This window comes from Cannabis sativa, chromosome 2 (genome assembly GCF_029168945.1).
Source record: "Cannabis sativa cultivar Pink pepper isolate KNU-18-1 chromosome 2, ASM2916894v1, whole genome shotgun sequence".
NCBI classification, from domain to species: Eukaryota; Viridiplantae; Streptophyta; class Magnoliopsida; order Rosales; family Cannabaceae; genus Cannabis; species Cannabis sativa.
In genome coordinates this window covers 9,224,949-9,247,488 of record NC_083602.1, presented here as the reverse complement: position 1 = coordinate 9,247,488, position 22,540 = coordinate 9,224,949, and positions in this window count along the sequence as shown.

The window sequence follows — 22,540 nt, the reverse complement described above, 5'->3', positions numbered from 1 at the left end:
TAATTCCGCTGCACCCAATGTAAGGTTTCTTAACTTTATATGCGTTTAATTTCATCGTTTTAGATAGTTCAAATTTAGGGTGTTAATAAACATACTTGTGAGTAGATCTAAGATCCTGGTAAAATAATTCCAACAACTGGCCTCAGAGCCATGGTAATTGATTTAATTGAAAGAAATTTTGACTTTAAAACGATTGTTTGTTTGTTTTTGGATGGTATCATGTTGTATTGAGTGTTATTTAATGATTGGTTGGTGTTTATGAATTTTTGTTAAAAATAATTGAATATCTATTTCTGGAGTTATTTTTATTGGATAGTATTGAAAAAATTAAGCAAGTTACTTTTTTACAGAACTCAATTTCGATTTAATTTGAATTAGTTATGATTTTTTGAAGTTTCGAAAAAATCGGAGGTGTGCTGAAACTTGCATGCGCGCGCGGAAATCATGCACGACATGGTTTCGCCGCACAAACTCGCCCAAATCACCCTCCTGCGCGCGCGGACGGGTATGCACAGCATCCCGTCCGTACAGCTCGCAATTTTTTCGTTTTTCTTCATTTTTTCATGCTTTTTCATGGAATTAACTTCCGATTTTTTGTGTAGCTCTGTATTTATACTATTACTATTCCTAATTCAATTCTAATTATTATTTTGAATTAATTTAATATTTTTTAAATTTAATTCAAGATATTAGTGTAATTTGAATTTAAAAATAGTTAGTATCTATCTTATTTGCTTAATAATCTATCTTATTTTTAAATTTGATTATATCTTATCTTATTTTTAAATTTAAGGTCAGATTTTAAATATTTTAAATTAAATCTTTTTTTAAATAATTTGACCTTATTTAAATTTAAAATAAGATAACTATAATCATGTAATTTTAAAAAGATGTAAGATATTTTGCTAACTTTTAAATTTTGTTATTTTATTTATTTAAATTACATTTAAAATCTGAAAAAGATATTCATTTATCTTTTTTAATTTTTTATTTAATTTTTATTTATAAAATAACATTTAATTTTTAAAAGTAGTTAGCAAAGTTTGAAATGATATTTAGTTTGGTTGAAACCTAATTTTTCAAAATTGTAGGTTTAATTTTAATTTTTTTTTTTAAAATTTCGAAATTTTTTTAATTTTTTTTTTTAAATTTTTCGAAAATAAATATTTTATTTATTTAATTAATTATTTTTCGAAATTATTTATTTAAAATTAAATAAATCCTACATCCAACTATCCAGCTAACCTTGTTGCAGGAGTATGTGTTTTAGCTTGTGTGTAAGTTTTTAAAACCTATTATTGCTTGATTGTAAATAGCCATGGTTAACTTGTTGACAGATCCAATGATCTGATTTTAACTCATGGCTCCCTTGGTCAAGTAAATAATTTGTAACAGGTATATTTACAATCTTCTTTCATCTGTGTATGACCTAACAACATGATAGGACCCATCCAAAGTGTGCCTGTGTGAGCCTATGTGTTTAATTTCATTATAGATGCATATAGATTGTTGTTGCTAAATAAAATATCATAGTTCTTGATAGATTTTATTTAGGCCCATTTAGTTTTTGGGCCTATTCAATTAATAACAGTTGTTCATTTTAAGGTTAAATTCCTCTCTTTTGGGCCTTGTGTGAGAGTTGGGAGCCATATTAGTGGGTACGACATACTTAACCCAGCACCCTCTCACATGAACCACCCCAATTGTGAAGGCCCATTTGCCTGATTTGAATAACTGTACTAGGTTAATTACACTAGTTTAACCTAACAAAATTGATTAGCAACATAATTAATTTCATTTATTTTGAAATTAATTTAAGAAAATCATAGTTTAAAGAATTTTATATTCTAAGCTAAACTATATGTATTTTCTTGTATTTAATTAAATATAGAATTATAACCATCTAGATCCTTTCTGAAGCTTAATTTAAGTTTTTCATTAAATATTCCTATTTAAGTTGATATTTAGTTATCAATAACTACCCAACTTAAATCTGAATATCTTTTGGATTTAAAATTTCAAAATTAAGTTGAGGAATTTTAGGCATTGGTTATTAAGATTCTTTATATATTTTTTAAGTTAATATCTTTTCGAATATTAACTTAAAATGGAATATTTTAGATATTTTTTAGGTTAATATCTTTTCGAATATTAACTTAAAATGGAATATCTTCAAATTAAGTGGTTACAACTTAATTTTAATTTAATTAAATCTGATTTGAAAGATATTTAAGTTGAGTTTTTAGATTCTTCTAAAACAACTTAACAAGATATCTTCAAATTTTTTCCATTTATTATTCGAATTTATTTTTCAAATTTAATTAATAAATGAAAATTAATTAAAGTTGATTTTTTATTTAAACCAACTTTGATTTGTAATTTTTCATTATTATATTATGGAACTTGTTCGATATTTATTTGAATTTATTTTTCAAATTAATAATAATTGAAAATTAATTAAAGTTGATTTTTTTATTTAAACCAACTTTAGTTTGTAATTTTTTCATTATTATAATATCGAATTAAAATGATTATACAAAATACATATAATATTTTTAAATAATGAGCTTTTAATCAAGAGATATTCAATCTCCATTGTGGGTTTTACACCACGTTTGTTTTAGTGAGTAATCCTCCCTAATGGAGGAACGTTCATTAGCAATTTCGCACTGTTTAACCTCGCATGATAAGTAGTTTGTAAGTGTTTTGTATGGTATGGATGTTGGAAATTATTTTACCAGGATCTTAGATCTACTCACAAGTATGTTGATTAACACCCTAAATATGAATTTTCTAAAACGATGAAATAAACACATATAAAGTTTAAGAAACCATACATTGGGTGCAGCGGAACATAATGACTCCTTCCGTTCAGATATCTAGCCCTTGATTCCTTTTTGTAGCAGAGCATTATCAATATCTGAACCTGGATCTCTTTCTCTGAATCCTTGATGCTGAAACTCCTTCTTGCTGAAAGTCTTTCTTCACGATCTTCCTCACTATGATTGAGGTATCACTTGCTGTGTGTGGGCACTACTCATACACTAAGGATTTCGAAATTTAAGGAAGAAGAAAGAGAGAGTGGGTTCAGCCAGAGATAGGAAGAGAGAAGGCTCAGGTTTTTCTGAATCAGAAGTCTCAGAAGAAAAGTGTTTGTAAATTTCCTGAACCCTTCACTATCTATTTATAGCATTCCACTAGGGTTAGGTTTGAATTATTTGGCATTAAAATAATGAAAATATCAGAGGGAAAACCCTACAAAAGTGGCCGGCCCTACATAGTGGATTTGGGCCTCACTTTTTGCAATTTTGCAGTTTTATCTTTTCTGCATCTGATTTTCTCAAAAATGCTAATTTTCTAATTCAACCATTTAAATGCCAATTCTAACTATTTAATAACTATAAATAATTATTAAATAATATTGTCATTTATCATATTTATTAATTGAACCATACAAAGTATCATAATTAACAAATATGCCCCTAAAACTCTTTCTTTACAATTTCGCCCTTACTTAGTGAAAAAATTCACAAATAGACATAGTCTAATTTGAGAATTATAATTGATTAATCAAAACCAATTACATGAGTCTTACAAGTAATATTATCTCAACTAGTGGGGGGACCATGGGTCTATATAACCGAGCTTCCAATAAGTAGATCAAGAATTTAACACTAAAATTCACTAACTTATTAATTCTTCGTTGAATCCACGCATAGAACTTAGAATTGCACTCTCAGTATATAGAATGCTCTATATGTTCCACCATATAGACACATCATTAGTTATCCATTGTTATAATCCTAATGTGATCAATGATCCTCTATATGAATGATCTACACTGTAAAGGGATTAGATTACTGTTACACCCTACAATGTATTTTATCCTTAAAACACTTGACCCCGTATAAATGATATTTCAGCTTATGTGAAATGAGTACTCCACCATTTATGTTCGTTTGGTCAAGCTCGAAGAAGATCATCCTTTGCTTACTATTCGCCAGATAGAAGCTATAGATTCCATGTTTATGATAGCGCTCCCACTCAATTGCACTACCGTGTTCCCAAAATGTACGTATTACCCTGACCTAAAAGTAGGCTTAACTAACAAATGAAAGAACACGAATAGCCTCTCGAGATTGAGCCTAATCATATCAGCATTAAGATCATTTGATCTAGGATCAACTAGGCGATATTGACTTGAATAGATATTACGGTAAGTTTAATAAATCTAAGTCAAAGTTCAATATCGGTCCCTTCCGATGCACACTCCATGCATCCAACCTGAGCTTTACTTTAACCAATGTTGTGGAAAGAACATAGTATTTCTCCAAAAACAAGTAAACTCTTGTTGTAGTTTATCATATCAGTAAAACCCTATGTCTGATAAATCTAGGAAACTTTATTCACATAGTCATGTTTACTTTCCAATGTGTTGACGACACAATAAACAGGATCAAGTATGTGAAAAGGGTTTCAGATGAATTCATACATTATGTACATATAATCATGAAATAAATCATGTGAACCATGCAACATTAAATGTTATTTCTGATCTATATTAATAAGTAAATCTGATTATATTGAAATGAGTTTTATTTAGGGCATAAAACTCAACAAGCTCCCACTTGCACTACTATAAAACAAAAAGTGCGTTTCAAATAATCTCAACACCTTGATATACAAATCAAGTGTAGTAGTAGTAAACTCCTCGTAATAGGATCTGAAAGGTTGAATTAAACACAACCTTTTCTCCACCATTACTCTTCCTTTAATCACAAAATCATTGATAATGTGAAATTCCTCTCTATATGTCTACTCTCTTAGGATACTGGATTCTATACCTTTGGAAACTACTTTTGGTTAATCAGGAAATTAACACTAGTAGTTTAAGGCAATTTGGAATGATGCCAAAAATGTATAGAACTTTCCTTAGACTGAATAAGTACCTTTCCTGCAACCTTAACATTCAGTCCCTTTCTGGTAGACCTAGAGACTTTAGATAGGTTTTCACACTTCTCCAAAATCACTATTCCACCCCCAGAGTAACCACCATCTTATCACAAAGATTTACTTGCACAAAGGCAAATTTCGAAATCTGATATGGTGTAGTCTAAGAGTTTTAAACACATCCTTATAGACTAACATATAGTTCCTCTTCTTTATCTTAAGATTTACTTGATTGTCTTCCAATGTTCTTCTACTGGATTAATCTGATACCTACTCATTACTCCCACTGAACAGCAGGTGTCTGGTCTAAGGCATACAAAAGCATATCTAAGACCTCTCACTGTTGATTCTTTCATGGATATATCTTTTCTGGAATAGTTAAGACTTTTCCTTAGATAAATAAAATCTATACCTAAGAAGTTGTGAAGCTTCTATAGATTGCCATTAGAAAGAAAATGCTTCAGCATCTTACTAAAGTAAGTTGCTTGCATTAGAGTAAGTAATTACCAGGTATACCACAAGCCATAGGTTTAGATAAACTCAAACCTATAATACTAGGAACAGGAAGTTTTGTTAAGTCCATTGAATAGACTTATAAACGTAAATTTCCTTTTATGTCCTTGTAATAGAAAACTTTAGGTTATTCCATGTGAATGGATTAAACCATAGTTCTATTGGCTTTTTTTTTTTTCTTAGTTCTTATCTTGACAATCCATTACTTGTTTAAACTCACAATGGATTTTAATCACTAGTGTCTCCCAAGTCATAAGAAGGTGAGTTCCTAGAAACTCTCCCACTACGACGAGGTACCGTGAATTATGTCGAAGAAAACTAAATGGTATAAACCTTTTTGGTTGTGACAAGACAACAGAGGCAGTGGGATCATCATATGTAAGATGATAGAACACTTTTGGAATCAAGAATTAAATATCTCCTTTATTTGCTACTTGTTTTCAGACTTAGTCATTATCCTAGAAAAGTAGTATTTGTTTGAACAAACACTTTCTTATCTTTTGACAATGGGATGGTCCACCCCTAATCACTTAGAATAGCTAACAAACCATGGTTAACAGTTCTAGCTTTTCTTAAGATTTTGATTAGGTCATCCATGAATCTAGTAATTATTTACTTTAAGTATACAACCATTGCATCATTCTGAAATTGTATTACCATAGAAGGAATTAGGCAACGACTAGTAACTAATCATCAACATGCAACTCGAAATTTCTGTGGAGGTAAGTTTGGATATAATTCAAAAATCAATTTAATGATCTTTGAACTGCATATCTACTAACTATTTCTCCACCCCTATCAGTTCGCAAGATCTTTAACCACTTACCTTAATGGTTTTAACCATTGCTAGAAATTAATGAAATTTGTCAAATATTTCAAATTTCTTGCTAAAAGGTATAATCTAGAGTTATCGTTTTAAGAATACAACGAAAAACTCATATCCACCCCTGAATGTACATCTATCTGCCAATGAGATGAACTACTTTCAGTGGATAAAGGCATATTAACTCTTTGCAGAGATTGATCTTGTCAAATCCACTATGAACAAGATACAAATGCCATAGATTAAAAAAACTGTGGTAGTGTCTATTGATGACATAGATTTAGTTACATCAAAGAGTTCTTAGAATACTGCAAGTGGATCCTGGTCACAGAATACCTAACTCATATTTCATACAGTTTTAATCCATTAATAGAAGATGGATATTAAACACTTGAGAAAGTGTAACTGTATTGTGTCCTGGAATTAGAAATATAAGAAAATTTCTATTTGGAATCTAAAATAAGTCAAAGACTTAAATTTATACCAAATATAATGAGTAATTCTATCTTGGACCAGCACTACTAATACAAACTCTAAGTCAGATTTGCCCATACAAGTAGGAGATTTCTAAGATTGAGGATTTATATCAATTGGGAATAGAATTTCGGGATTATAATCATATGCGTCATTTAATTTCTTCAGAGAAAATATAATGACATGAAATGATTTATAGACCATTCATCCAATGATATATTATTGAGCTAATTCGAAATGAATAAGCTAAGAGGAATTAGGATAATTTCGTTTATAAATTAGAATCCAACGATGCTTCGATTAGCGAAAGACAAAGTAATCTTATTTATGTAATTTTCTTGTTTCATATTGTAAAAATACTAGTCTAAGGTGTCATCAATTGATGAACAGCTAGATGTTGCATATACAATATTTATCTTTCGAGATCTTACACTATTATGTATGTCTAATGGTGAAAATCCATTAGGGATTTATCTCATTAGAAAAAACAAACATGTTAGACCAACAATGAAGATTCGAAATTAAACTACAACTTAATAACAGAAAATAACATGGTTCAATATAAATTCATACACAATTCAGAAATTATAAACATATAGCAAGTAGGAATGACTAGTGAAAATACTAAAACATACAATCCTAAATAATTTCCAAGGTTTTCAACAAACTTATACAGTGTCCCGGTAGGCGAGAGTCAAAGTATCATTTATTGAATAGAGTTGTCAGCTCATCTAAAATAGAAACCATTCTAGCAACCTTTTATTCGATCAAAATAAGAATCCAACGTTGTCCCGGTAGGCGAGAGTCAAGGTTATTCTTATTTTATGAGCTTCCACCATTGTTTCATGTTTTATGAGTTTATCTCTAAGTAGTCACCGTAGGGGAGAGTCTAAATAGAGACGAAAACTCACAAAACACTTACAAATGAAATCTTACGGTGTTAAATGCGTTCAACGAATAACCATCCATAGGGGGACGAAGTCTAGCGTCTCGAGGTTATATTGAAAACACTTAACTTTTGTAAAACCAACAATGGAGATCGAATATTTTAATAATAATCAAGCTCATTATTTAAAGTGAGTTGTATTTTCTTTGATTCTCTTTACTTAATTAATTTATTTTAAATATATATTTAGTTAAAATTTCCAATTTAGAATGAAAAATTCTAAATATAAATTTTAATTTAATATTTATAAATTTTACTTAGATGGATATGAAAATAACATAAATTATTTCCATCTTAGTAATAATTTCCAATAAATATTTAGAAAATATTCAATTTAAGTTGTTACAAAATTAATTTAAATTAATCTACAACTCAAATTTAATGTTCTATAAATATATATTGCATTTCGAAAAATTAAAGTATTCTAGGACACAATTTTCGAAAATACATGTTAAAACAAAAAATTAATCCTAGAAAAATTATTCTAATTTAATGTTGGCCCAAAATTAATTAATAAAATTAATTTACAACAAAAAATATAATTTTCCTATTTAATTAAATATATAAGAAAAATTTCAAATATTTAAGTATGATGATGAAAATCAACTTAAATATTAATTTTCTATTTAATTAAATAGACTAGAAAAATACTTCAAGCAAAAATATCACCTATCTAGATTTTCCTTTGACTAATTAATTCAATTTCTAATAATATACTTTAATTCAATTTATTTTAAATTAATCAATAAATGAAAAAATTATTGATTTAAGTTGGTCCAAAAATTAATTAAAATAAATAATTAATTTACAACTTAATCTATTTTTCAAGATAAAATTCGAATTTCCAGCATTTAAGAAATCCAATTTCGAAATTTGATTAATAAAATAAAGAAAAAGTATATTTTAAAAATTATTTAAATTTAGTTGAAAAAATAAATTTCAACTAAAAATAATTTTCTATTTAATTAAGTATCATGAAAAAGGAATATTTAAGTATCATGATGAAAATCAACTTAGATATTTAATTTTCAAATTAATTAAATGTATTAAATTCAAGAAATAAATAATTAAGTGTAGAGAAGGCTTAATTATTAATCTCTAGTTTAATATTAGGAAAAAATATACTTAAAATAAATTGTACCAAAATTAATTATATAAATAAATAATTTCACAATGTATAATATTTTCCTTTTAAATATTAGAAATAATAAGTAGTCTAGAAATAACTATCAAGAAAATATCTTATTTGACTAAGTATCTTTTCCACAAATTTTGAAAAAAAAAATCTAATTTAGGTTGTATTAGAAAAAATCTAGAACCTAAATATTTTTCAAATTTAAATTTCATTAAATATCAAAAATTAAGTTGTAACCACTTAATTTGAAAATATTCCATTTTAAGTTAATATTCGAAAAGATATTAACTTAAAAAATATCTAAAATATTCCATCTTAAGTTAATATTCGAAAAGATATTAACTTAAAAAATATCTAAAGAATCTTAATAACCAATGCCTAAAATTCCTCAACTTAATTTTGAAATTTTAAATCCAAAAGATATTCAGATTTAAGTTGGTTAGTTGAAGATAACTAAATATCAACTTAAATAGGAATATTTAATGAAAAATTAAATTAAGCTCCAGAAAGAATCTAGATGATTATAATTCTATATTTAATTAAATACAAGAAAATACATATAGTTTAGCTTAGAATAAAAAATTCTTTAAACTATAATTTTCTTAAATTAATTTCAAAATAAATGAATTAATTATGTTGCTAATCAATTTTATTAGGTTAAACTAGTTTAATTAACCTAGTACAGTTATTCAAATCAGGCAAATGGGCCTTCACAATTGGGGTAGTTCATGTGAGGGGGTGCTGGGTTCAGTATGTCGTACCCACTACTATGGCTCCCAACTCTCACACAAGGCCCAAAAGAGAGGAATTTAACCTTAATAAGAACAACTGTTATTAATTGAATAGGCCCAAAAACTAAATGGGCCTAAATAAATGTTGGAATTTATTTTACCAGGATCTTAGATCTACTCACAAGTATGTTTATTAACATCCTAAATAAGAACTTTCTAAAACGATAAATTAAACACATATAAAGTTTAAGAAACCTTACATTGGGTGCAGCGGAATTAAATGGCTCCTTCCGTTCAGATATCTAGCCCTTGATTCCTTTCTGTAGCAGAGCATTATAAATATCTGAACCAGGATCTCTTTCTCTGAATCTTTGATGCTGAAACCTCCTTCTTGCTGAAAGTATTTCTTCACGATCTTTCTCACTATGATTGAGGTATCACTTGCTGTGTGTGGGCACTACTCTCACACTAAGATTTTCGAAATTGAAGAGGGAAGGGGAAAGAGAAGGGTCAGCCAAAGATAGGGAGAGAGACGGCTCAGTTTTTTCTGAATCAGAAGTGTAGAAATTTTAGTGTAAATTTCCTGAAGCCTCACTATCTATTTATAGCATTCCACTAGGGTTAGGTTTGAATTATTTGGCATTAAAATAATGAAAAAATCAGTTTAAATTTCCTACAAAAGTGGCTGGCCCTATATAAGTGGATTTGGGCCTCACTTTTTGCAATTTTGCAGTTTTATCTTTTCTGCATCTGATTTTCTCAAAAACGCCAATTTTCTAATTCAACCATTTAAATACCAATTCTAACTATTTAATAACTATAAATAATTATTAAATAATATTGTCATTTATCATATTTATTAATTTAACCATACAAACTATCATAATTAACAAATATGCCCCTATAAAACTCTTTCTTTACAATTTCGCCCTTACTTAGTGAAAAATTCACAAATAGACATAGTCTAATTTGAAAATTATAATTGATTAATCAAAACCAATTACATGAGTCTTACAAGCAATATTATCTCAACTAGTGGGGGGACCGTGGGTCTATATAACCGAGCTTCCAATAAGTAGATCAAGAATTTAGCACTAAAATTCACTAACTTATTAATTCTTCGTTGAATCCACGCATAGAACTTAGATTTGCACTCTCAGTATATAGAATGCTCTATATGTTCCACCATATAGACACATCATTAGTTATCCATTGTTATAATCCTAATTTGATCAATGATCCTCTATATGAATGATCTACACTGTAAAGGGATTAAATTACCGTTACACCCTACAATGTATTTTATCCTTAAAACACTTGACCCCGTATAAATGATATTTCAGCTTATGTGAAATGAGTACTCCACCATTTATGTTTGTTTGTTCAAGCTCGAAGGAGATCATCCTTTGCTTACTATTCGCCAGATAGAGGCTATAGATTCAATGTTTATGCTAGCGCTCCCACTCAATTGCACTACCGTGTTCCCAAAATGTACGTATCACCCTGACCTAAAAGTAGGCTTAACTAACAAATCAAAGCACACGAATAACCTTTCAAGATTGAGCCTAATCATAACAGGATTAAGAACATTTGATCTAGGATCAACTAGGCGATATTGACTTGATTAGATATTACGGTAAGTTTAATAAATCTAAGTCAAAGTTCAATATCGTTCCCTTCCGATGCATACTCCATGCATCCAACCTGAGCTTTACTTTAACCAATGCTCTGGAAAGAACATGTCACTTCTCCAAATGCAAGTAAACTCTGTTAAAGATTATCATATCAGTAAAACCCTATGTCTGATAAATCTAGGAAACTTTATTCACATAGTCATGTTTACTTTCCAATGTGTTGACGGCACAATAAACAGGATCAAGTACGTGAAAAGGGTTTCAGATGAATTTATACATTATGTACATATAATCATGAAATAAATCATGTGAACCATGCAACATTAAATGTTATTTCTGATCTATATTAATAAGTAAATCTGATTATATTGAAATGAGTTTTATTTAGGGCTTGAAACCCTACAAACTCCCACTTGCACTAATATAAAACAAAAAGTGTGTTTCAAATAATCTCAACACCTTGATATACAAATCAAGTGTAGTAGTAGTAAACTCCTCGTAATAGGACCTGAAAGGTTGAATTAAACACAACCTTTTCTCCACCATTACTCTTCCTTAATCACAAAATCATTGATAATGTGAAATTCCTCTCTATATGTCTACTCTCTTGGGATACTGGATTCTATACTTTTGGCAACTACTTTTGGTTAATCAGGAAATTAACACTAGTAGTTTAGGCAGTTTGGAATGGTGCCAAAGATGTATAGAACTTTCCTTAGATTGAATAAGTACCTTTCCTGCAGCTTTAACATTCACTCCCTCTCTGGTAGACCTAGAGACTTCAGATAGGTTTCAAACTTCTCCAAAATCACCATTCCACCCCCAGAGTAACCACCATCTTATCAGAAAGATTTACTAGCACAAAGGCAAATTTCGAAATCTGATATGGTGTAGTCTAATAGTTTTAAACACACCCTTATAGACTAACATATAGTTCCTCTTCTTTATCTTAAGATTTACTTGATTGTCTTCCAATGTTCTTCTCCTGGATTAATCTGATACCTACTCATTACTCCCACTCAACAACAGGTGTCTGGTCTAAGGCATACAAAGCATATCTAAGACCTCTCACTGTTGATATAAGAAATTCTTTCATGGCTTTATCTTTTCTGGAATAGTTGAGACTTTTCCTTAGATAAATAAAATCTATGCCTAAGAAGTTGTGAAGCTTCTATAGATTTCCATTAGAAAGAAAATGCTTCAGCATCTTACTAAAGTAAGTTGCTTGCATTAGAGTAAGTAATTACCAGGTATACCACAAGCCATAGGTTTAGATAAACTCAAACCTATAATACTAGGAACAGGAAGTTTTGTTAAGTCCATTGAATAGACTTATTAACTAAAATTTCCTTTTATGTCCTTGCAATAGAAAACTTTAGGTTACTCCATGTGAATGGATTAAACCATAGTTCTATTGGCTTTCTTCTTAGTTTCTTATCTTGACAATCCATTACTTGTTTAAACTCACAATGGATTTTAATCACTAGTGTCTCCCAAGTCATGAGAAGGTGAGTTCCTTGAAACTCTCCCACTACGACAAGGTACCGTGAATTATGTCTAAGAAAACTAAATGGTATTGATCTCTTCGGTTGTGACAAGACAACAGAGGCAGTGGGATCATGATATGTCAAATAAGATGATAGAACACTTTTGGAATCAAGAATTAAATATCTCCTTTATTTGCTACTTTATTTTCAGACTTAGTCATTATCTTAGAAAAGTAGTATTTGTTTAAACAAACACTTTCTTCTCTATTGACTATGGGATAGTCCACCCCTAATCACTTAGAATAGCTAACAAACCATGGTTAACAGTTCTAGCTTTTCTTAAGATTTTGATTAGGTCATCCATGAATCTAGTAATGATTTACATTAAGTATACAACCATTACATCATTCTGAAATTGTATTACCATAGAAGGATTTAGGCAACGACTAGTAACTAATCATCAATATGCAACTCGAAATTTCTGGGGAGGTAAGTTTGGATAAATTCAAAAATCAAATTAATGATCTTTGAACTGCATATCTACTAACTATTTCTCCACCCCTATCAATTCGCAAGATCTTTAACCACTTACCTTAATGGTTTTAACCATTGCTAGAAATTAATGAAAATTTTCAAACATTTCAAATTTCTTTGGTAAAAGGTATAATCTAGAGTTATCGTTTTAAGAATACAACGAAAAACTCATATTTACCCCTGAATGTACATCCATCTGCGAATGAGATGAACTAATTTCAGTGGATATAGGCATATTAACTCTTTGCAGAGATTGATCTTGTCAAATCCACTATGAACAAGATACAAATGCCATAGATTAAAAAAAATGTGGTAGTGTCTATTGATGACATAGGTTTAGTTACATCAAAGAGTTCTTAGAATACTGCAAGTGGATCCTAGTCACAGAATACCTAACTCATATTCGATACAGTTTTAATCCATTAATAGAAGATGGATATTAAACACTTGAGAAAGTGTAACTGTATTGTATTCTGGAATTAGAAATATAAGAAAATTTCTATTTGGAATCTAAAATTAAAGTCAAAGACTTAAATTTATACCAAATATAATGAGTAACTCTATCTTGGACCACCACTACTAATACAAACTCTAAGTCAGATTTACCCATACAAGTAGGAGATTTCTAAGATTGAGGATTTATATCAATTGGGAATAGAATTTCGGGATTATAATCATATGCGTCATTTAATTTCTTAAGAGAAAATATAGAATGACATGAAATGATTTATAGACCATTCATCCAATGATATGTTTTGAAGCTAATTCGAAATGAATAAGCTGAGAGGAATTAGGATAATTTCGTTTATAAATAAGAATCCACCGATGCTTCGATTAGCGAATGTCAAAGTAATCTTATCTATACAATCTTCTTGTTTCATATCATAAAAATACTAGTCTAAGGTGTCATCAATTGATGAACAGCTAGATGTCGCATATACAATATTTATCTTTCGAGATCTAACACTATTATGTATGTCTAATGGTGAAAATCCACTAGGGATTTATCTCATTAGATAAACAAGCCAAGTTAGACCAACAATGAAGATTCGAAATTAAACTACAACTTAATAACAGAAAATAACATGGTTCAATATAAATTCATACACAATTCAGAAATTATAAACATATAGCAAGTAGGAATGACAAGTGAAAATACTAAAACTTACAATCCTAAATAATTTCCAGGGTTTTTCAACAAACTGATGCAGTGTCCCGTTTAGGCGAGAGTCAAAGCATCATCCATTGAATAGAGTTGTCAGCTCATCTAAAATGATAACCATTCTAGCAACCTTTTATTCGATCAAGATTGAAATTTAGCGTTGTCCCGTTTAGGCGAGAGTCAAGGCAATTCTATCTTATGAGCTTCCACCATTGTTTCATAATTTGCAAGTCAAGTATGGTCGCCACCATTAGGGTGATCCATACCATACAAAACACTTACAAACTACTTATCATGCGAGGTTAAACGGTGCGAAATTGCTAATGAACGTTCCTCCATTAGGGAGGATTACTCACTAAAACAAACGCGGTGTAAAACCCACAATGGATATCGAATATCTTAATAATAAAGCTCATTATTTAAAGAGAGTTGTACTTTCTTTGATTCTCTTTATTTAATCTATTTATTTTAAATATCTATTTATTTAATTAAAATTTTCAATTTAGAATGAAAAATTCTAAATATATATTTTAATTTAATATTTATAAATTTTACTTAGATGGATATGAAAATAACATGAATTATTTCCATCTTAGTAATAATTTCCAATAAATATTTAGAAAAATATTCAATTTAAGTTGTTACAAAATTAATTTAAATTAATTTACAACTCAAATTTAATTTTCTATAAATATATATTGCATTTCGAAAAATCAAAGTATTCAACGACACAATTTTCGAAAATGCATGTTAAAATAAAAAATAAATCCTGGAAAAATTATTCTAATTTAATGTTGGCCCAAAATTAATTAATTAATTTACAACAAAAAATATAATTTTCCTATTTAATTAAATGTATATAAGAAAAATTTCAAATATTTAAGTATGATGATGAAAATCAACTTAAATATTAATTTTCTATTTAATTAAATACACTAGAAAAATACTTCAAGCAAAAAATATCATCTATCTAGATTTTTCTTTGACTAATTAATTCAATTTTTAATAATATACTTTAATTCAATTTATTTTAATTAATCATTAAATGAAAAAATTATTGATTTAAGTTCGTCCAAAATTAAAATAAATAATTTACAACTTTAATCTATTTTTCAAATAAAAATCGAAATTCCAGCATTTAAGAAATGCAATTTCGAAATTTGATTAATAAAATAAAGAAAAAATATATTTTGAAAATTATTTAAATTTAGTTGAAAAATAAATTTCAACTAAAAATAATTTTCTATTTAATTAAATGTCATGAAAAAGAAATATTTAAGTATGATGATAAAAATCAACTTACATATTTAATTTTCAAATTAATTAAATGTATTAAATTCAAGAAATAAATAATTAAGTGTAGAGAAGGCTTAATTATTAATCTCTAGATTAATACTAGGAAAAAATATACTTAAAATAAATTGTACCAAAATTAATTATTTAAATAATTAATTTCACAATGTATAATATTTTCCCATTTAATATTAGAAATAATAAGTAGTCTAGAAATAACTATCTAGAAAATATCTTATTTGACTAAGTATCTTTTCCACAAAATTTGAAAAAAAAAAATATCTAATTTAGGTTGTATTAGAAAAAATCTAGAACCTAAATATTTTTCAAATTTAAATTTAATTAAATATCAAAAATTAAGTTGTAACCACTTAATTTGAAAATATTCCATTTTAAGTTAATATTCGAAAAGATATTAACTTAAAAAATATCTAAAATATTCAATTTTAAGTTAATATTCAAAAAGATATTAACTTAAAAAATATCTAAAGAATCTTAATAACCAATGCCTAAAATTCTTCAACTTAATTTTGAAATTTTAAATCCAAAAGATATTCAGATTTAAGTTGGTTAGTTGAAGATAACTAAATATCAACTTAAATAGGAATATTTAATGAAAAATTTAAATTAAGCTCCAGAAAGAATCTAGATGATTATAATTCTATATTTAATTAAATACAAGAAAATACATATAGTTTAGCTTAGAATAAAAAATTCTTTAAACTATAATTTTCTTAAATTAATTTCAAAATAAATGAAATTAATTATGTTGCTATAATCAATTTTATTCGGTTAAACTAGTTTAATTAACCTAGTACAGTTATTCAAATCAGGCAAATGGGCCTTCACAATTGGGGTAGTTCATGTGAGGGGGTGCTGGGTTCAGTATGTCGTACCCACTACTATGGCTCCCAACTCTCACACAAGGCCCAAAAGAGAGGAATTTAACCTTAATAAGAACAACTGTTATTAATTGAATAGGCCCAAAATCTAAATGGGCCTAAATAAATTCTATCAAGAACTATGATAATTTATTTTAGTAACAGCAACCTATATGCATCTATAATAAAATTAAACACATAGGCTCACACAGGCACACTTTGGATGGGTCCTATCATGTTGCTAGGTCATACACAGATGAAAGAAGATTGTAAATATACCTGTTACAAATTATTAACTTGACCAAGGGAGCCATCAGATCATTAGATCTGGCAAAAAGTAACCATGACTATTTGCAATCAAGTAATAATAGGTTTTGAAAACTTACAAACAAGCTAAAACACATACTCCTACAACAAGGTTAGCTGGATAGTTGGATGTAGGATTTATTTAATTTTAAATTAAATAATTAATTTCGAAATAATTAATTAAAAAAAATTTCGAAAATTTAAAAAAAAAATTGAAATAAAAATTTCGAAATTAAATTAAAATTTAAATTTAAAATTAAACCTACAATTTTGAAAAATTAGTTTTCAACCAACCTAAATATCATTTCAAAATTTGCTAACTACTTTTAAAATTTAAATGTTATTTTATAAATAAAAATTAAATAAAAAATTAGAAAAGATAAATGAATATCTTTTTCAGATTTTAAATGTAATTTAAATAAATAAAATAACAAAATTTAAAAGTTAGCAAAATATCTGATATCTATTTAAAATTACATGATTATAATTATCTTATTTTAAATTTAAATAAGGTCAAATTATTTTAAAAAAAAAAAATTTAATTTAAAAAATTTAAAATCTGGCCTTAAATTTAAAAATAAGATAAGATATAATCAAATTTAAAAAAAAGATAGATAATTAAGCAAAAAAAAAAAGATACTAACTATTTTCAAATTGAAATTAACTTAATATCTTGAATTAAATTTAAAAAATATTAAATTAATTCAAAATGATAATTAGAATTGAATTAGGAATAGTAATAGTGTAAATATAGAACTACACAAAAAATCGGAAGTTAATTCCATGAAAAAGCATGAAAAAACGAAGAAAAACGAAAAAATTGTGAGCTGTACGGACAGTTTTCGCGATCGCAGGAAAATTTCAGCACAGCTCCGATTTTTTCGAATCTTCAAAAAATCATAACTAATTCAAATTAAATCGAAATTGAGTTCTGTAAAAAGTAACTTGCTTAATTTTTTCCATGCTATCTAATAAAAATAATTCCAGAAACAGAATCGGAATTATTTTTCACGAAAATTTTCAAACATCAATCAAGCATCAAATAACACTCAATACAACATGATACCATCCAAAAACAAACAAACAATCATTTTAAAGTCCAAATTTCTTGCAAGTAAATCAATTACCATGACTCTGATACCAGTTGTTAGAATTTATTTTACCAGGATCTTAGATCTACTCACAAGTATGTTTATTAACATCCTAAATAAGAACTTTCTAAAACGATAAATTAAACACATATAAAGTTTAAGAAACCTTACATTGGGTGCAGCAGAATTAAATGACTCCTTCCGTTTAGATATCTAGCCCTTGATTCCTTTCTGTAGCAGAGCATTATCAATATCTGAACCTGGATCTCTTTCTCTGAATCTTTGTTGCTGAAACCTCCTTCTTGCTGAAAGTCTTTCTTCACGATCTTCCTCACTAGGATTGAGGTATCACTTGCTGTGTGTGGGCACTAATCTCACACTAAGATTTTCGAAATTGAAGAGGGAAGGAGAAAGAGAAGGGTCAGCCAAAGATAGGGAGAGAGAAGGCTCAGTTTTTTCTGAATTAGAAGTGTAGAAATTTTAGTGTAACTTTCCTGAAGCCTCACTATCTATTTATAGCATTCCACTAGGGTTAGGTTTGAATTATTTGGCATTAAAATAATGAAAAAATCAGTTTAAATTTCCTACAAAAGTGGCTGGCCCTATATAAGTGGATTTGGGCCTCACTTTTTGCAATTTTGCAGTTTTATCTTTTCTGCATCTGATTTTCTCAAAAACGCCAATTTTCTAATTCAACCATTTAAATACCAATTCTAACTATTTAATAACTATAAATAATTATTAAATAATATTGTCATTTATCATATTTATTAATTTAACCATACAAACTATCATAATTAACAAATATGCCCCTATAAAACTCTTTCTTTACAATTTCGCCCTTACTTAGTGAAAAATTCACAAATAGACATAGTCTAATTTGAAAATTATAATTGATTAATCAAAACCAATTACATGAGTCTTACAAGCAATATTATCTCAACTAGTGGGGGGACCGTGGGTCTATATAACCGAGCTTCCAATAAGTAGATCAAGAATTTAGCACTAAAATTCACAAACTTATTAATTCTTCGTTGAATCCACGCATAGAACTTGGAATTGCACTCTCAGTATATAGAATGCTCTATATGTTCCACCATATAGACACATCATTAGTTATCCATTGTTATAATCCTAATTTGATCAATGATCCTCTATATGAATGATCTACACTGTAAAGGGATTAAATTACCGTTACACCCTACAATGTATTTTATCCTTAAAACACTTGACCCCGTATAAATGATATTTCAGCTTATGTGAAATGAGTACTCCACCATTTATGTTCGTTTGGTCAAGCTCGAAGGAGATCATCCTTTGCTTACTATTCGCTAGATAGAAGCTTTAGATTCCATGTTTATGCTAGCGCTCCCACTCAATTGCACTACCGTGTTCCCAAAATGTACGTATCACCCTCACCTAAAAGTAGGCTTAACTAACAAATCAAAGAACACGAATAGCCTTTCAAGATTGAGCCTAATCATAACAGGATTAAGAACATTTGATCTAGGATCAACTAGGCGATATTGACTTGAATAGAAATTACGGTAAGTTTAATAAATCTAAGTCAAAGTTCAATATCGGTCCCTTCCGATGCATACTCCATGCATCCAACCTGAGCTTTACTTTAACCAATGCTCTGGAGAGAACATATCACTTCTCCAAATGCAATTAAACTCTGTTGTAGATTATCATATCAGTAAAACCCTATGTCTGATAAATCTAGGAAACATTATTCACATAGTCATGTTTACTTTCCAATGTGTTGACGGCACAATAAACAGGATCAAGTATGTGAAAAGGGTTTCAGATTAATTTATACATTATGTACATATAATCATGAAATAAATCATGTGAACCATGCAACATCAAACGTTATTTCTGATCTATATTAATTAGTAAATCTGATTATATTGAAATGATTTTTATTTAGGGCATAAAACCCAACAATAAATTCTATCAAGAACTATGATAATTTATTTTAGCAACAGCAACCTATATGCATCTATAATAAAATTAAACACTTAGGCTCACACAGGCACACTTTGGATGGGTCCTATCATGTTGCTAGGTCATACACAGATGAAAGAAGATTGTAAATATACCTGTTACAAATTATTATCTTGACCAAGGGAGCCATCAGATCAATAAATTTGGCAAAAAGTAACCATGGCTATTTGCAATCAAGTAATAATAGGTTTTGAAAACTTACAAACAAGCTAAAACACATACTCTTGCAACAAGGTTAGCTGGATAGTTGGATGTAGGATTTATTTAATTTTAAATTAAATAATTAATTTCGAAATTAAATAATTAATTTAAAAAAATTTCGAAAATTTAAAAAAAAAAATTTGAAATAAAAAAAAATCGAAATTAAATTAAAATTTAAATTTAAAATTAAACCTACAATTTTGAAAAAATTAGGTTTCAACCAACCTAAATATCATTTTAAAATTTGCTAACTACTTTTAAAATTTAAATGTTATTTTATAAATAAAAATTAAATAAAAAATAGAAAAGATAAATGAATATCTTTTTCAGATTTTAAATGTAATTTAAATAAATAAAATAACAAAATTTAAAAGTTAGCAAAATATCTTATATCTATTTAAAATTACATGATTATAGTTATCTTATTTTAAATTTAAATAAGGTCAAATTATTTTAAAAAAAGATAATTTAAAAAATTTAAAATCTGACCGTAAATTTAAAAATAAGATAAGATATAATCAAATTTAAAAATAAGATAGATTATTAAGCAAACAAGATAGATACTAACTATTTTAAATTCAAATTACACTAATATCTTAAATTAAATTTAAAAAATATTAAATTAATTCATAATGATAATTAGAATTGAATTAGGAATAGTAATAGTATAAATATAGAACTACACAAAAAATCGGAAGTTAATTCCATGAAAAAGCATGAAAAATCGAAGAAAAACAAAAAAATTGTGAGCTGTACGGAAAGTTTTCCCGATCGCAAGAAAATTTCAGCACAGCTTCGATTTTTTCGAATCTTCAAAAAATCATAACTAATTCAAATTAAATCGAAATTGAGTTCTGTAAAAAAGTAACTTGCTTAATTTTTTCCATACTATCCAATAAAAATAATTCCAGAAACAGAATCGCAATTATGTTGCACAAAAATTTACAAGCATCAATCAATCATCAAATAACACTCAATACAACATGATACCATCCAAAAATAAACAAACAATCGTTTTAAAGTCCAAATTTCTTGCAAGTAAATCAATTACCATGGCTCTGAGGCCAGTTGTTAGAAATTATTTTACCAGGATCTTAGATCTACTCACAAGTATGTTGATTAACACCCTAAATACAAACTTTCTAAAACGATGAAATAAACACATATAAAGTTTAAGAAACCTTACATTGGGTGCAGCGGAACATAATGACTCCTTCCGTTCAGATATCTAGCCCTTGATTCCTTTCTGTAGCAGAGCATTATCAATATATGAACCTGGATCTCTTTCTCTGAATCTTTGATGCTGAAACTCCTTGCTGAAAGTCTTTCTTCACGATCTTCCTCACTATGATTGAGGTATCACGTGATGTGTGTGGGCACTACTCATACACTAAGGATTTCGAAATTTAAGGAAGAAGAAAGAGAGAGTGGGTTCGGCCAGAGATAGGGAGAGAGAAGGCTCAGATTTTTCTGAATCAGAAGTGTTAGAAGAAAAGTGTTTGTAAATTTCCTGAAGCCTTCACTATCTATTTATAGCATTCCACTAGGGTTAGGTTTGAATTATTTGGCATTAAAATAATGAAAATATCAGAGGGAAAACCCTACAAAAGTGGCCGACCCTACATAGTGGATTTGGGCCTCACTTTTTGCAATTTTGCAGTTTTATCTTTTCTGCATCTGATTTTCTCAAAAACGCCAATTTTCTAATTCAACCATTTAAATGCCAATTCTAACTATTTAATAACTATAAATAATTATTAAATAATATTATCATTTATCATATTTATTAATTGAACCATACAAAGTATCATAATTAACAAATATGCCCCTAAAACTCTTTCTTTACAATTTCGTTCTTACTTAGTGAAAAAATTCACAAATAGACATAGTCTAATTTGAGAATTATAATTGATTAATCAAAACCAATTACATGAGTCTTACAAGCAATATTATCTCAACTAGTGGGGGGACCATGGGTCTATATAACCGAGCTTCCAATAATTAGATCAAGAATTTAGCACTAAAATTCACTAACTTATTAATTCTTCGTTGAATCCACGCATAGAACTTAGAATTGCACTCTCAGTATATAGAATGCTCTATATGTTCCACCATATAGACACATCATTAGTTATCCATTGTTATAATCCTAATGTGATCAATGATCCTCTATATGAATGATCTACACTGTAAAGGGATTAGATTACCGTTACACCCTACAATGTATTTTATCCTTAAAACACTTGACCCCGTATAAATGATATTTCAGCTTATGTGAAATGAGTACTCCACCATTTATGTTCGTTTGGTCAAACTCGAAGGAGATCATCCTTTGCTTACTATTCGCCAGATAGAAGCTATAGATTCCA